The sequence below is a fragment of the Sceloporus occidentalis genome, unplaced genomic scaffold (genome assembly GCF_023333645.1).
Source record: "Sceloporus occidentalis isolate IW3139 unplaced genomic scaffold, rSceOcc1.0.p SCAF_87, whole genome shotgun sequence".
NCBI classification, from domain to species: Eukaryota; Metazoa; Chordata; class Lepidosauria; order Squamata; family Phrynosomatidae; genus Sceloporus; species Sceloporus occidentalis.
In genome coordinates, this window is record NW_028317067.1 from 1,011,076 (window position 1) to 1,027,076 (window position 16,001).

A 16,001-nucleotide genomic window follows, 5' to 3' on the forward strand; every position below is an offset into this window, starting at 1 on the left:
GGTAATATATGCTCAAACAAAACACTGAGCTGATCCTTAATGGTAATGTCCTGCTTGTCTGTGAAAACCTTTCCTCTGGAGACTTTCATTGGGTAAAAAGTCAGGCTGGGTGGCTAAGACTGAGTCATTCTATTGTTTACCACAAGGGAATATGATGTCAGGATGTTGGTGTACTAGTACACTGGGCTAATATAACATACAAATCACTAATATGTAGCGGTCAGAAAGCATTATTTGGGAGAGTTCGGAAGAGGGTGGTTAAAATGTTGAATGGTTTTCAAGAAAATAATATTTGCCGGTAGATTCTGTGTTTCTTTGATAGCTGAAGGCAAATAGACGGCACCAAGCTGTCTCGGGATTTCAGGAACAGAGTGATAAAACCCAGACAAAGACAACAGATATCTTAACATGATCTTTACTGCTTGGTCAATATTGTCTTAATCTTCGGTAAAGACCCCATGCGACCATGGAATTACCTTATTATGGTCGGGGGGGGGGACTTCACAATACATAATTCAAATCAACCAATCAAAAGCCTTCCATTAAACCTCCCCCCCCTCTCTCTCTCTCTCTCTCCCCCCCCTCTCTCTCTCCCCCCCCTCTCTCTCTCCCCCCCCTCTCTCTCTCTCCCCCCTCTCTCCCTCTCCCTCTCTCCCTCTCCCCCTCTCTCCCTCTCCTGTAATATTACCAACTGACATATTCATCTATAAAGAGTTAAGACGCAGGGAAGGAGAGGTATTTGGCTCTAATCAACCATCATAAGGATTCTATGCAGTGACTCCCCTAACGTGTAAAAACAAACAGCTTTAATACCATCGAGTAAAGATACTCTTAATTCAGTCACCTGCATTCAAGCAGGGATATCAACCATAACATACCTATATATATATATGTGTGTATAATCACAGCAGTGTAGAATAGGAAGGAATCCAGACTGTGTGACCCTGAGAATCTGCCCCCCGTGGGGTTAGATGATAACTACGAAGCTTTGATGTTAGATTACAAAGAGATTACAGGACCCCTGTATGAATGAAATGTATTTATGGCGTTGGCTCGCTTGCGTTAAGCTTACCCAGCCCGACATCCACACGCAGTGCCGTTCTTTGTAATACATTAGGATAAATAAAATAGTTCTGATTAGACAGAAAAAGACAATTCAATGATAATCAGCTCATCACCACACATCCCGGCCACGAGAGCCCCGGACTTTTCTTTTTTTTTTTTTCCTTTCAGGCGAGGAAAGGACTTTGAGTCCCTCCTGAACAATCTTAAAGTGACAAAATATAGAATGTGAAAGCGTAACGTTGGGTAAAATTCTATTGTGAAAACTTTTCCCGGTTTTGATCTAAACCGCTCAAATTTAAAAGGTGGGAAACGGTCCGGCTCTTTAAGGCCAGCGGCCGCCTGATGGCATAAGTTTGGCTGGCGGCTGAATATGCGCGCCACCCGCTATATTTTCATGCTCGGGTAGTATTTGGTCCAGCATATCATGCTGCAAATGAAATATATAATGGATCAGTCAACTTCAGCCAACAACCAAGACAATATATATATACGTATATATATATATATATATATATATATATATATATATATATATATATATATATATATATACTGTAAATGAACCAACTAAATACAGTGCAATTAATGCGTTATCCTAACAGTTTCATGAGACGGATAATAAAAGGACGTTACCCAAGTCTCGTCTTTCCCCATCAGGTGCCAACTTGATTGAGATGCTGCACTGTAGGTTGTAATCAATGAAGTGTATCGCTGGGATTATTAAGTGCTTCCGCTCTGTGGATTTGCTCAGATCAGGTCACTAAATCCAATGGCCTGTACTTTACTAAATGAAATGTTAGATTTTATAGTGGTATTTTGCTAGCGCTAACCAGTGTCGGTGTAAAAACAGGGAAGACAGTACAGTTTCATGAAATTCTTTTGTTCTGTGTAATCAGGAATGTTTCGGGTAACTCTGGACCGGCTCGCTGTTCCTGCTTTGCTACTAAAATGCTGCATTTTCACAAAACACAAAGAGTTAAATACAGTTACCAATAGGAAACAGAATTAAGAATAACCTGTGTATAAAAGAATTCTTTCAATGGGACATCTCATTTTTTTTCATGAGAGTAGAAATGCGACAGTAGCTATGTGGGTTTTATAGGTTTTATAAAGGGGGGTAGGGAGGGAGTGGGTGGGTGGGTAGATCGTGAGAAGGGGGGGTAGGGAGGGAGAGGGTAGATCGTGAGAAGGGGGGGTAGGGAGGGAGAGGGTAGATCGTGAGAAGGGGGGGGTAGGGATGGAGAGGGTAGATCGTGAGAAGGGGGGGTAGGGAGGGAGAGGGTAGATCGTGAGAAGGGGGGGGTAGGGAGGGAGAGGGTAGATCGTGAGAAGGGGGGGTAGGGAGGGAGAGGGTAGATCCTGAGAAGGGGGGCTATGGAGGGAGAGGGGTAGCTCGTGAGAAGGGGGGGTAGGGAGGGAGAGGGTAGATCGTGAGAAGGGGGGGTTAGGGAGGGAGAGGGGAGATCGTGAGAAGGGGGGTAGAGAGGGAGAGGGTAGATTGTGAGAAGGGAAGTAGGGAGGGAGAGGGGAGATAGTGAGAAAAGGAATAGATGGGTTGGGGGTGGGGGGGGCCTTAATAGATTCTCGCACCGGGGCCCTGAGGCTTCAAGTTACGCCCCTGATTTGGAGAGTAAATCTTATTCTTTAACCTCGAAAACAAGGAGGAATTTTATTAGTTCACAAGCATGCTAATTAAAACTCTTTGTAAAGCAACTTTTTTTCTTTGCATTGCATCAGAGAAGAGGAAGTCAAGATAGCGGAGGTAGCAGTGGTGGTAGAGGAAGCAGAGGAAGAAGATAGACAGAAGTAAGCCAAGTTTAAGGACTGAAAATAGAGCATTAGTAAAAGTACAAGAATAAAGGAAAGGAAAGAGGGCAATAGAGGTTGTTGGCTAATACTGAAGGTAAATACGTAAATAAGGTAGGAGAAATTAGACTGAAACACGCCCATTTAAAGGGCAAATGGGCAGGGAGCGGGTGCGTCAAGACCCCGCTCCCGAGACCCGGAGGAACCGGTAGGTACTTCAACTGGAGATCTCCAGGTCAAACACAGAGAGTTCCCAGGTATGCCTATTTGATATATAAAAAAAAAAAAAAGATTTTCTGCGCATAATCTCCTGCACAAAGATGGACTTCAGGTTGACCTCTGTTGTGCCATTGATAACCATTAATATTAAGTCTTTTGTTTCTATTGCAGAATCTTCTGCTGCCACAAGTAAAGAAGAAAAACACTTGTATTATCTCTGCTTGTTAAATATTTTATTTAATTGTATGAACGAGTATACCAATAATAAAGTTTAATCTAATTTTTCATGCAGTATTGAACTTCTCTTTTTGCTTAACAATTTGTTACGTGTAACCTGGTCCAGGATCTTATGCAGCAAGGGACTTGTATTAAACAGCTACCAGGATTCTGTTGCCCAGGCATGGGGTTTTTCATGTCATCTTAAGGTAATCGTCCACCACACTCATGGGGCAACAGAAGAGGTCTAAATGAAAGGCAACCTTGAATATAATTTCTGTAATATTTTAAACCAAAATGTAGTCTTACATAGAAATATGGTAACATGTAAACCGCTTCTTAAAGGCAGAAAAAAGTCCAGTGCAATTATAAAATATAGTATTTTTATTATATACACTTCTTCACAAACCTATTTACAAACAAAAAAACACAGGTGCTTGATATAGTTAATTCCGTATTTGCTCGATTATAAGACGACCCCCCAAATCTGAATATTAATTTAAGAAAAAAAAGAAAAAGCCTGAATATAAGACGACCATATAGGAAAAAAAGTTTTACCGGTAAATGTTAATTCGTGTAAACTATTTTTTTTAATAAAGCTATGATTACGAAAAATATTTTGGTTTTATTTCCTTCTATTTTCCAACCTGCCCCCCAGTTATGCACATCTGCCCAGAAATGCCTTATACCCCCTATATGCCACTGTGCCCCATGATATGCCTTTTAACCCTCTAAATGCCACTGTGCCCCCTGATATGCCTTTTGACCCCCTATGTGCCACTCTGCCTCCAGAAATGCCTTATACCCCTATATGCCACTCTGGTATTTAGAGGGTTAAAAGGTATATTTTAGGGAAGAGTGGCATATAGGGAGGTTTAAGGCATTTCAGGAGGCAGAGTGGCGTATAGAGGGTTAAAAAGGCATTTCTGGAGGCAGAGTGGCATTGAGGGGGTTAAAAGGCATTTCACAGAGCACTCTGCCTCCAGAAATGCCTTATGCCCCCCCCCCCCCCCCCCCGTTTAACACTCCCCCCTCCCTCCTCCAAACTAACCGGTACTTAAGTCCTCTGTCATGTAGCCGGGGCAGCGTGTAGATGTCTATGCGATTCGCGTAAACAACTTCCGCTGCAACCGGACGGAGGTGTGGCTAGCAGCGGGGGTTGTCTGCGTCCATCGCGCAGACCTTCCCCGACTGTCAGAGAGAATTTGCCGCACCGGTGCGGGGAACATCTACACGCTGCCCCAGCTGCACACCGGGGACTCAGAAGTACCGGTAAGTGGGGCGGGGGGGGGGAAGACAGGAGGATCCAGGATCCCTGCAGCTGCGGGGGATCTGGATCTTAGTTGTCTCATAGTCAGACCTATTTGAGGTCTGATTATAAGACGACCCCGATTATAAGACGAGGGGTAATTTTTCATCTGAAAAAAACCTCGTCTTATAATCAAGAAAATACAGTATATGCATTTGTAGGTTGGTTCTGTATATTAAACTTCATCATACGCTACTTGACAAGCAAACGCAGCTTGTGAGTTTATCGACCTAATGTATACAATTGAAACATAAATGCCTCGGTTTTCTTTCAGGTTAATATTCTCCTGTATCTTATGCTTTGTGATAAGACAGAAACGGATAGACCATGGACGAAAGGTATTGTGTAAGGAAGCAATATTGATAAATACAAAGCGAAATGTCTGTGTAAAGGCAGGATGATTTGAGAGGCTTGAAGACTGTGATTACATAACAGGAGTGCTATAAAGAGACACTCTACTCGATAAAGAGTCCTCTAAAACAACAATACATGCAATATGGTGTCCCTATTCAGAGAGACATCTATTCAAAATGTTTTATCCCTAAAGGTGATATTCCACATATGGTGCTGAGTACAGGCAACACCTTGGAAGCTTCCAAGAAAAAAAAGTGATGTAACGTGAAATCATGTAAGCGGAGTATAACTTTTCCATAGTAACAAATTATATCAATGAGGTTACATTCTAGGCTACATATGCAGGTTTCTTATAGAACTGACCATACTAATGAAAAGGCAGTATAAACCTCAGCAGCCATGATGTTACTTTAGATTAAGTCTAAACGAGAGGCATTACCCGTAAATAAATCTATATATATATATGTATAATATGTGTGTGCCTGTATGACCATTCCTGTGCACGTGTGTGTGTGATCATGGATGTTAACTTGTGGGTGTGTGTGATCATGGATGTGTACTTGTGTGTGAAAGCATGGATGTGTTCTTGTGTGTGTGCGTGTATGTGAGCATAGATGTATACTTGTGTGTGTGAGCATGGATGAGTAATTGCGTAAGTGGGGTGAGATGGAGTGTGTGTCAGTGAGTATGAGTAAGTGTCTGTAATTTGTGTAAGTGTGTTTACATATGTTGGAAGGGAGGGTAAGGGGAAGGCACAGACTAGTTGTTGCAGTTGGGGGCCTGCACCAGTGCCCGGTGGTTTCTAGTTATGCCCCTGGGAAGGCCCTTTCCTATCCCAGTTTGACTGTGCCCAGTGCACAAAGCAAGGTCCATAAAAATGGGTTTAGTGTGGAAGAAGTTGACTGACCCGCACAGAGCCCTGACCTCAACCCCATCAAACACCTTTGGGAGGAACTGGAATGGAGATTGTGAGTCTGGCCTTCTCGTCCAACATCAGTGCCTGACCTCACAAACGCTCTACTGGATAAATGGGCAGAAATTCCAACAGAAACTCTCCAAAATCTTGTGGAAAGCCTTCCCATAAGAGAGGAAGCTGTTATAGCTGCAAAGGAGAGTCCAACTACATATTAATGTCTATGTATTTAGAATGCGATGTCATAAAAGTCCCTGTTGGTGTAATGGTCATGTGTCCCAATACTTTTGTGCATATAGTGTATATCCAAGAATGTAATGTAAGTATCACCAAGATGTTATTATTCAATTGTTTTCCATATAGCAAGGCTTTTATAAAGAGGGTATGAAAAACAACCAGTACTAGAATATTACAAAGGGTATGATAAAGATTTTTATCACTATCCCTGGAAGCTTTTTGTCTGATTTACTGATACATTTAATGCCATTACAGAGTTTTTGATTTGCGTTCCTGGGTAACCGGAGTAATGCACTGTAGACACAAATGTGTCAAAATGCGTTATTTTAAACTACCTATGAGGCAGATTTTTTATTTTTTTTTGACATACAGTATGTTTGCAACTTTTAGTACATTTGCTTAGTTTAGAGCTACACGTTGAGTACAAGAACATCACAGTATCCACCAGGAATTTACAAGTGATTATCTGATGTTCAACTGATCCCTGCAAACATGCTTAAAAAGATACTCTCAATCCGCTTGTTTTACATAGAGAGAAGTATGAATTCAGAGTTGGTTTATCTTAACAATCAGCTAAAACTCGACTAAGCACAGTGACTTCAAATGGCCATTCCTTCTTTATCAAATAAAACTTCAGTGTTACATGTTACACACATCTTTAAGTTAGCTATATTGGCAATGAGAGTTTCTTTTCTGAATAATAAATTATGTCTTGTTCTTAGCAAATACATTAATATAAACATTTATATTGAAATGGGTCACTAACGTGGACTTTGTTTTAGGTATCACACAGGCTTTTAGTTCACCTGCAAACATGAGAATTGGGGCAGAAGATTGGCCTGGATTTTGAAAACATACCAGCAACTACATGCAACCAACAAAATGGTAGAAAGCTATGCGAGTCTGGGTCCAAGATTCCCTGGATCACATGTTGGATAGTATGTGAATAGTGTAGAACTTAAGGGGACATTTTACTAAAAATAGTAATATGCTACTTGCCCTATAACTTGCAAAAATACAAAAACATTGGGTATTTCTAAACTCAGGGCAAATTTTAAAATCTATTTAGCAGGTATTTTCATTAGTTCTTGTAGTAAAAAGCATTTTCAATTTTTACTATATATATTTTTTTAATACATTATATGATATGATCAAAATAATGGACTCATATTTTCTTGTCCTGAACCCCCCCAATATATAATGTGAGTGGTTACAGTACATGAGAAAAACGAAAATCATAGCTAAGCAGCCATTGTCGTGAAGGTTACTTTAATATGCCTTCATCAAAACTAAAATGCAATAGAGCACTTATATGACCTAGAAGTTGTAGCCCGTGTTGCTGCAGCTTCCCTCCTCGTCTGTGGTCACTGTTTGCCACTGATTCACTCAAATCAATGGGAATGCTTATCGTGCTTGTGCATGGGGGTCTGAATAGACCCTCTCCTGCAGTGTTCACCGATCCAGCGCTAGAGCTGACTTGCTGTAAGTATATCACATGTAGGGAGATGTGTTCAGCTCAGGGCTGGGGCAAGGGTTTTAGCCACCTTAGGCAAAACCTCATTTTGTTGCCGCCTTGTGGGCAGACTCATGTGAGCCCATCGTACACATGAACCGCCACCCCCCTCCTGCGTTGATGGCACCTATGTTTCCAGTCCTTCTCCGTTACAAAATGGAAGAGCTGGAGCTTGGAGTATTTATAAATATAAATAAGAAGACAGACGCCTCTTTGATCCTCCCCTTTCTCATTATATCTCCCATTTGTTTATCTCTTGCTTTTCTCCCTATCTCTCCTTCTCTTTCTCTCCGTTTTCACCCTACATCTCCCATCTATATACATCTCTTCCTCTTTCTCCACTTCCTCTTTCTGTATACCTCACCCTTTGTCCACATCTCTCTCCCCCTTTCAGTTTATCTCTCCTGCTCTCTCTTCTCCCCTTTATCTCTCTTCCTCTTTAACAACTGGATCCTTTCTATGTGACTTGTTTTAGTTTTCTATGTACCCCCTTCTGTAAATGTGTTCTAGCTCCCTTTAAGAAGTAGACCTAGGCCTGGACTGGTCATCTGGCATACGAGGCAAATTCCCGGAGGGCCACTGGTTTACAAAGCCACACACTCACCATCCTGTGCAATAGGAAGTTTTTATGGGTGTTTTTTTTGATCCAGTTAATTTGGGGAGATATAGTCAGTAAAAGCTGGAGTCTGTGACCTTAGCAAAGGCAAGATGGCCAAAATCATGACTAAAGCCCCAAATTTCCTTTTAGCATCACTTTAACAATACAAATCCCTGATTTGTGACACTTGAAATAATCTCACCAATAGAATGAGATTAGGATACCCCCGGGGCATACATTTCTCTGACACTTTACACTTACACACAGGAAGAACACACGCATTGCAGGGGAGTTGTTATGTATTGACCAATCATACAAAAATAACTCCAGAGCTGAACAGTGCAGCCAATGGCAGCTAAGATTTTATTTGTACCCAGGAAGAGAACCTCGTATGTGCGCTGCGCTTGTCATCGTTCAGCCCGTGCTGCGAAGAAGGGGAGAGATGCGATGTGTCAGGCGGTAGGAAGGCTGGCACGTATATGGCAGGAAGCGACCTTTCTGCCCACTTTGGAAATAGTTGTGTTGATATGTGGAAATCTATAACCCTATACTGGGCGGTCTGGACTCCTCTTGCAGGTAACGCTTGAGGGCAGAAGGGTATTTACATACAATTTTAGCAAGCTTTATTGCCTATATATATCCGCACAACATACATGTATATCACACAGCAAAGAGTTCTAATGCTGTCCCTAAGCCGTGCAATAAGTTTAATGTAGTCATTTTACTCATGGAGTTGGATTATGACATCAGATTTGCGATTCAGTTTATGAATATCACTTGTTTAAATGGTTCTTTGTCCTTCGCACAGGCATTGGGGTGGCTGTGACTCCTCTTACAAAGAGTACGCAGAAGTACTCAAGTGTCAACATGAATCGGAACACACATGACAACATCTCCACAACTGACTTCAAAGGCCCGGTGCACGTAATTTATGTTACAGAGAAGGAGAAACCATGCTCGGAGATTCCCATCAGTAGGATGAAGCTATCCAGAGATGCTCTTCTCTATATTTCTCTGATAACCTGTATGAACCTTCCCGATGACATTGATTCAGAAGAAACTCTTTAAAGATGACAATGCATCAACATGATTCTAAGAATCGTTCCTAGAGTCCTGACTTGGTATGGCCACTTTCACGTTACCATGAAACCACCAAACTGTTTAAGGACACTGGGACGGTGTGCACTGTATATATGTCTAGAGGAACTCAAATTATCCGGTACCTAGTTACCACTTACCACGTCTTACCATGTCGAAAACATAGTAAACATAATGAATTATATCATTAATTAGAGAGAAAAAAAAACAATTGTGAAATAAGTGCATTGATATTCAATAAATGAATAAGAAAGAGTTGAATTAAGAGTTCACACTAGAAAACTTGTTCAAGGCTCCACAATATAATAATATCTCCATTTGTCGGGCTTTTGTATTGGACCCACTTGAAGATCTGTAACCAATGTGATGAAAACCAGGAATACATCGCTCATAACGGGATTCAGATTGAATTAATGAATTTTTTTTAAAGTATATTTTGAAGAAGCCAGGTGTTGTATCTTTAAAACAATATAAACATGTTGTCAGTTCCATTGTACAGTTGTGTCTATGTTAAGTATCCATCGTGTATTTAAAATATTTGAAATAAAATTAAAAGTGTAGCAAAGTCTTGGTATTGTTCTTACTGAGCTCCACAAGCAAAATGGACACTTAACTGCATACGTTGTATGATTTCTATTGAAAGGTGTATGTTTGGACATCAGAGGTCTCTCCTACAGAAGAAATGGTGACGAAAAGACCTCTGAGGTCTAGAAAGCTTATGTGCTTATAGCATGGGCCAGGTTAAAAAAGTATAAAGATCAGTGGGTGCAGGGTTATGTAGCAAGAAGGAAAAATAGGAAACTAGAAATGTATGTACCTTTGGTATCCAGGTAGATAATTCCGATACCAGCCCGGAGTTGTTTAATTTTTTTTTATATACATGACACCCCAGCCTAAAAAGCTTCCATCCACCAATTGGTGTACCCAAAACAAAAGTGCTCTGTGAAGACATGTAGAGTATGTTCTCTCCTCCATACACAATGAAAGTTTGGTGCTGGTACATGTCAGAGGTAAGGGTGATGCACAGTTCCCAAAACCACAGTGCATTATCAATAACAATAAAACGTGGTGGGGTATACCTTTCTGATCAAAGTCAGCATCCCTACCTAGTGTTAGGCAAGACCACAACATGGTATACAAAAGTTGTGATCTACCTGACCCAAGTTTCCGTGTTTAATACATAGGTACTTTAAGATAAATTTGGAACTGGAAAGAATTACACTTTTCTACAGTTCCAGCTAAAGATTTTGAGAAACATCCTCTGATCCAAAGACCAAAATGGCATTTTCCTTGTACAATCCCCCCACCAAACGCACAAAAAGTCTGCTATAAAAAAAGGTATTAGGACAGACTCCTTAGGTACCACTGCCCTTCCTGTCCCTCTCTACCAGGTCTCTGTATCATACAAAAATAGGGAATTGGAAATGTTCAATAATATATATATATATATCGTTCTGCTTTTGCTTTAACAGTAGGATTGCAATGACATCCTGGAGTGTTTTGATTCTGTTTTAGTTATGTTTATTTTTTATTAATACTGCTGTATTTTTGTAATACTGTATTTTCTGACACGATCACAGTATGTTGATCTCCTCTCCGTATCTGGTCTTGTTCACTGTTCATTCTAGAGTCTTTCGGAACCTGGTATGCTTACCGATTTGTTTTAGCGGACCGTTGTTTTACTGTGCAAACGTGGGAGGTGTCTCTCATTCCTCTTATGTACACACTATAACTTGTCTTTACGCATACCTTGAATAAATGGAGATTTGAATTGAGATAAAAAAATTGCTGCAACTTAGTAAAACAAGATGAAAATGTAGGGTATTTTGATGGCACATGACCTATATAAAAACTCTACGCAGCTATCAAAAAGTTTGTTCCAGACAAGTTAAAAAAAAAAAAAATAATGTAAAAAAAACCTATGCATGTAGGGTATTTCCATAATCTAAAAAACACATACTGGATTTCTCTGCCATAACTCATAACCTGTGGCAAAAAAATTCTAAAAAACACAGAAGCGTTGGAGAAAAAAAATTCAACAAAGTATTTCTATAGCTAATTTCGGCAGTGATTGGTGGCCAAATGTCTGCTTGGACTGTGTCCTGAAACCACTAGTGACATATCCTAGATTGGGTGGTGTTCATGGCTTCTTTGTTTAAAATTTCCAGTTACAAACCCAACATACTAAATGTAAAAAAAAAACAGTTCCAAAAACAGCAATATACACCTTATAAGCCCAATTAAAATGCTCGAAATGCATATACAATCTGGACACCTGAATTGTTGTTGGGGGTATGAAAAATATGGGGTTTTAGTATTTTGTATAACATTACTCGTTCTAAATGTTTAACTATGATGTGTGTGAAGATGTAAGTGACGTCTAAACATGAGACGCACTGATGCAAATTTGTAACCTTTTAAATTCATACATTGTCCTTTTTGTACACCTGTGCATTGGTGTTTTTTAAATAAAGCATGAAATACCTGGCAAAGGGCCCTGAGGAAGCCAGCCCTGCAGCTCTTTAGCATACACACTGGTTGGGCCGAACCATTGGTCTGGATAAACTCCATTCATTTTTGTTATTACATATGGTTACACCTACTTTTAGTCAATAGTATAAAAAACACAACAGAAACTGATGGTAATTTAATTTATTTATTACAAAATTAATAGTCCAATTAATTAGGCCTGAAAGCAATGATCATGGTGACAGCTACCTCGAGACTCACGAAGAGTCACCTTTCAGCACGCAGGAGAGGAAAAACCACCTAATGGTGGAAACCTCTGGGGAACCATGGCTTGAAAGATTGTCCTTCCCTCTGGACACTAAGAGGTTAACTGTGTATTTATACCTGTAGAAAAGAAAAGGCAAAAACGTAATTGACAACACGGAAGCACAAAGCTTCTGTGGATGATTATGCCTCCACCGCAAGCTCTTTCCCTTTAATGACATCGCATTAAAAATAGACATTGCATTACACATGGAGATAGCATTAAACATGGACAGAGCATTACACATGGGCGTAGCGTTAAACATGGAGATAATGATACACATGGACATAGCATTACACATAGAGATAACATTAAACATGGACATTGCATTACACAATGACATAGCATTAAACATGGATATAGCATTAAGCATGGACATAGCATTTGTCACGGAGCTGGCTAGTCCGACCGACTACGTCCGCTGTCTTGTGCTCCCTTAGCCTGGGACAACACACTTTCCCCGGTTCCCCAGCCACTAGCCGAGACTCAGTGTAGGGTAAAACCAAACGAAGACTGATTTATCTTGGACACACAGGGCTGGATATATCCATCAAAACACACATTTACATAAAATAAGATATTGGGACAGAAACTGCCCCCCTTAATCTGCCTCCCAGAGACAACAGGGGCAGTAACGAGATTAACAATACAATGGGGGGGGGGGACTGATTTATACAACATTAAACTGAAACACTGGCAGTCACTCCCTGGTTGCAGATCCTGGCTGTATGCTGGAGATAATCCCCTCAGCCAGTGTTGAGATGATACTGCTGGGGGTAGCCACAAAAGTCTTTACAAACCCAGGGCCCATAGTCAATAGGGAGGAGGCTGGCAGTTAGGCCTCTCCAGTGGTCCCAGTGATTGAGGGTTCCGTCACAATTCTCCCCCCTCCAAATTGGACTGACACAGGAGGAAACCCCAAACGGGTTGACTCCGTAGTCAGTCAGTTCATTTGGCCCATCAATGCCCTCCCAAAATTGTTGCTCCTGCTGCTGCTGGGGAGATGGGCCGGCTGCGCCATCTTCCGGGTACCGCTGGGGAGTGATGTCTCCTGCATCCCCTCCCTGGTGCTCCTGCTGCCGTTGAGGAGGGAGGTCAGGTTCCTCCTGTCCCGGACCGGCTGTTCCACCTCCCTGCTTCTGCTGCTGAGGCGGGTCGGCCGCTGTATCTCCCTGAATTCCTGCAGCTTTGGTATGTGCTGGGCAGAGGCCAGCGATGCCCTGCCCTGTTGCCAGCGCTTCAGCTGGGGTTAGGGCATCTTCTGAATCCGCCACTCCGCTGTACTTCCGAAGTCCGGATCCTGAAGACTATCCCATAATAATCCTGGGCCACCAAAGTCATAGCCCTCTGGAGAACATTCTTCTCTGTATACCACTGCAGAGCCCTATAGTAATTTTCCAGCTCTACCTCCTGTTGGACCAGCTTGTCCAATTCGGATACCCATTGCTCCTGGGGTTGCTGTCCCAGGAATGACATGCGTAGTTCCCGCTGGTCTCTAATCTTTTGTTCGGACCTTGGAAGACACTGACCCCGGCATATAACAGCCCTCTGCCATAGTGACTGTCGAACCAGTTGCCTCAGATTCTGGTATTGTTCTGTAGGCAGAGTAGTGGTGTAGCAAGAGAGGATGACCCACAGCAGCCCCTGGTAAAGCTTGTTCACAGATCTCCAGGTCTTCATTTCTGATTATATTGCCATTAGAGGTAATAACACAATCAAAGGAAAGGTTATCTGTGGTGCAATCATAGGTCAAATTAGGACTGGATGCTGAAGAAGTTGATGAGAAGGTATGATTCAGTGCTTTCTCTTTCCATGTACCAGGGGTCACATAGCTGCCCTGTACCCAGGGCACTACTGGGGGCAGGGGGGGTAGTACCAGAACTGCACTGGTTCAAAACAGGAGAAGCAGACTTGGTATGGGAAGCACTGATGGAAGGCCCCTTCCTCCTCAGAGATGGAATAGGGTCATGAATCTTTGCTATCAGTCCAGAGGAGATATTAGGGGCTATGGTAGTCTCTGGTGTATCACACTTTGCTGAGGTAAGAGTGATAGGAGTTGCAATCATGGCTGAACAGAAAGCAATAGGAAGTTCATCCATATGGGAGCAACCCACACTGCCACAGACTGTAGAATCACAGAAGCTGCATTCCATCACAGAACAGTCATCAGGCTTCAGCTGGACATCCACTGGAGTTTGAGAAGCATCAGGAATCACCAGGGGTGGTATATACTCCATGGGTTCACTGTCCTGGGGAATAAAGCTACTTCCCCTTTTAGGAGAGCTCTGTGCTTGTGACGTAGACTGTTCAATCAGTACAGAGGGTTTGGGAGGTTTCAGAGGACATTGGGTGATCCAGTGTCCCTTTGTGCCACAGTAAAAGCAAGCCTCATCATCACGCCTTTGTTGCAATTCGGCTGTGGTAAGGGGTTCAACATTTCCTAGAAGATTCCTTTTTCATACTGGTAACAGGCTTGTTGGATTTCTCAGGTGATGTAACAGATGTAGGTGAATGGTCTTCATGAGGACACAAAGCAGGGAGTCCGCTTGGAAGGACGCAAAGCAGGGAGTCCGCTTGGAAGGACGCAAAGCAGGGAGTCCGCTTGATCAGGACGCAAAGCAGGGAGTCCGCTTGATCAGGACGCAAAGCAGGGAGTCCGCTTGATCAGGACGCAAAGCAGGGAGTCCGCTTGATCAGGACGCAAAGCAGGGAGTCCGCTTGATCAGGACGCAAAGCAGGGAGTCCGCTTGATCAGGACGCAAAGCAGGGAGTCCGCTTGATCAGGACGCAAAGCAGGGAGTCCGCTTGATCAGGACGCAAAGCAGGGAGTCCGCTTGATCAGGACGCAAAGCAGGGAGACCGCTTGATCAGGACGCAAAGCAGGGAGTCCGCTTGATCAGGACGCAAAGCAGGGAGTCCGCTTGATCAGGACGCAAAGCAGGGAGTCCGCTTGATCAGGACACAAAGCAGGGAGTCCGCTTGATCAGGACACAAAGCAGGGAACCAGGAACAGTACAGGTGCCGAGCCACAGCAGGAAGATCCATAGACTTCAATACAAAGGCCCTGACTGAAGGGCAGGGCAGGTTCATAAAGGCAGGGTAATCATAGGTAACAAGGCCCAGCTGGATGTATTGGCTAGGGCTCAACCCAGGTAACAAGGCACACCTGAGTTCTGATTGCTCCAGAGGGCGGCCACTAGTGGTAGCAGATTTAAACACCACAGGTATAAAAAAAAGCCATGGTTCAGGCAGCGAAAAAGTGGTTCCTGACAATAGCATTAAACATGGACATAGCATTGCACATAGAGATAACATTAAACATGGAGATAACATTAAACATTGACACTGCCTTACACATGGATAAAGCATTAAACATGGACATAGCATTTGTGACAGTGTAAACCCCAGGGAGATGCTTAGTGTGGCATTTGGGTACAGGTGCTATCCAGATTGTAAATATGGGTCCCTGGGGTGGAGCAATTGGAGAGCAGGGTGGGCCAATGGTCCGTTTCCCCATGCTGTGGAAATTCCATGCCGAGTTTTCCAGGAGGCAAGAAATCTGCAGGATCCGGTCCGGGATTCCAATGGGGCCGGCATCAGGCACAGGTGCTGGACATTAAAAACCCCTGGAGCTTGATACTCAGAGAGACTGTTGGGGGAAGAGGAAGTTCCCTGTGCTCCCAGGGCAACGAGAGGCCCTGAAGAAGACAATCCCTGAGCCAAGTGAGGCAATACCTGCCTGGACGTTTTGTGTGTTGTCTGGGGGAGGTTTTCCAGAGCCTGGCGTAGCTGGGTCTGGCTGGGAGGTTGAGGTAGTGGGTGATTAGGCTGGTGAGTCTGGACCAGCATAGTTCAGTTAGAGAGGGCTCCAATTGGGAGCTAGGTTTTCTTTTGCAGGTT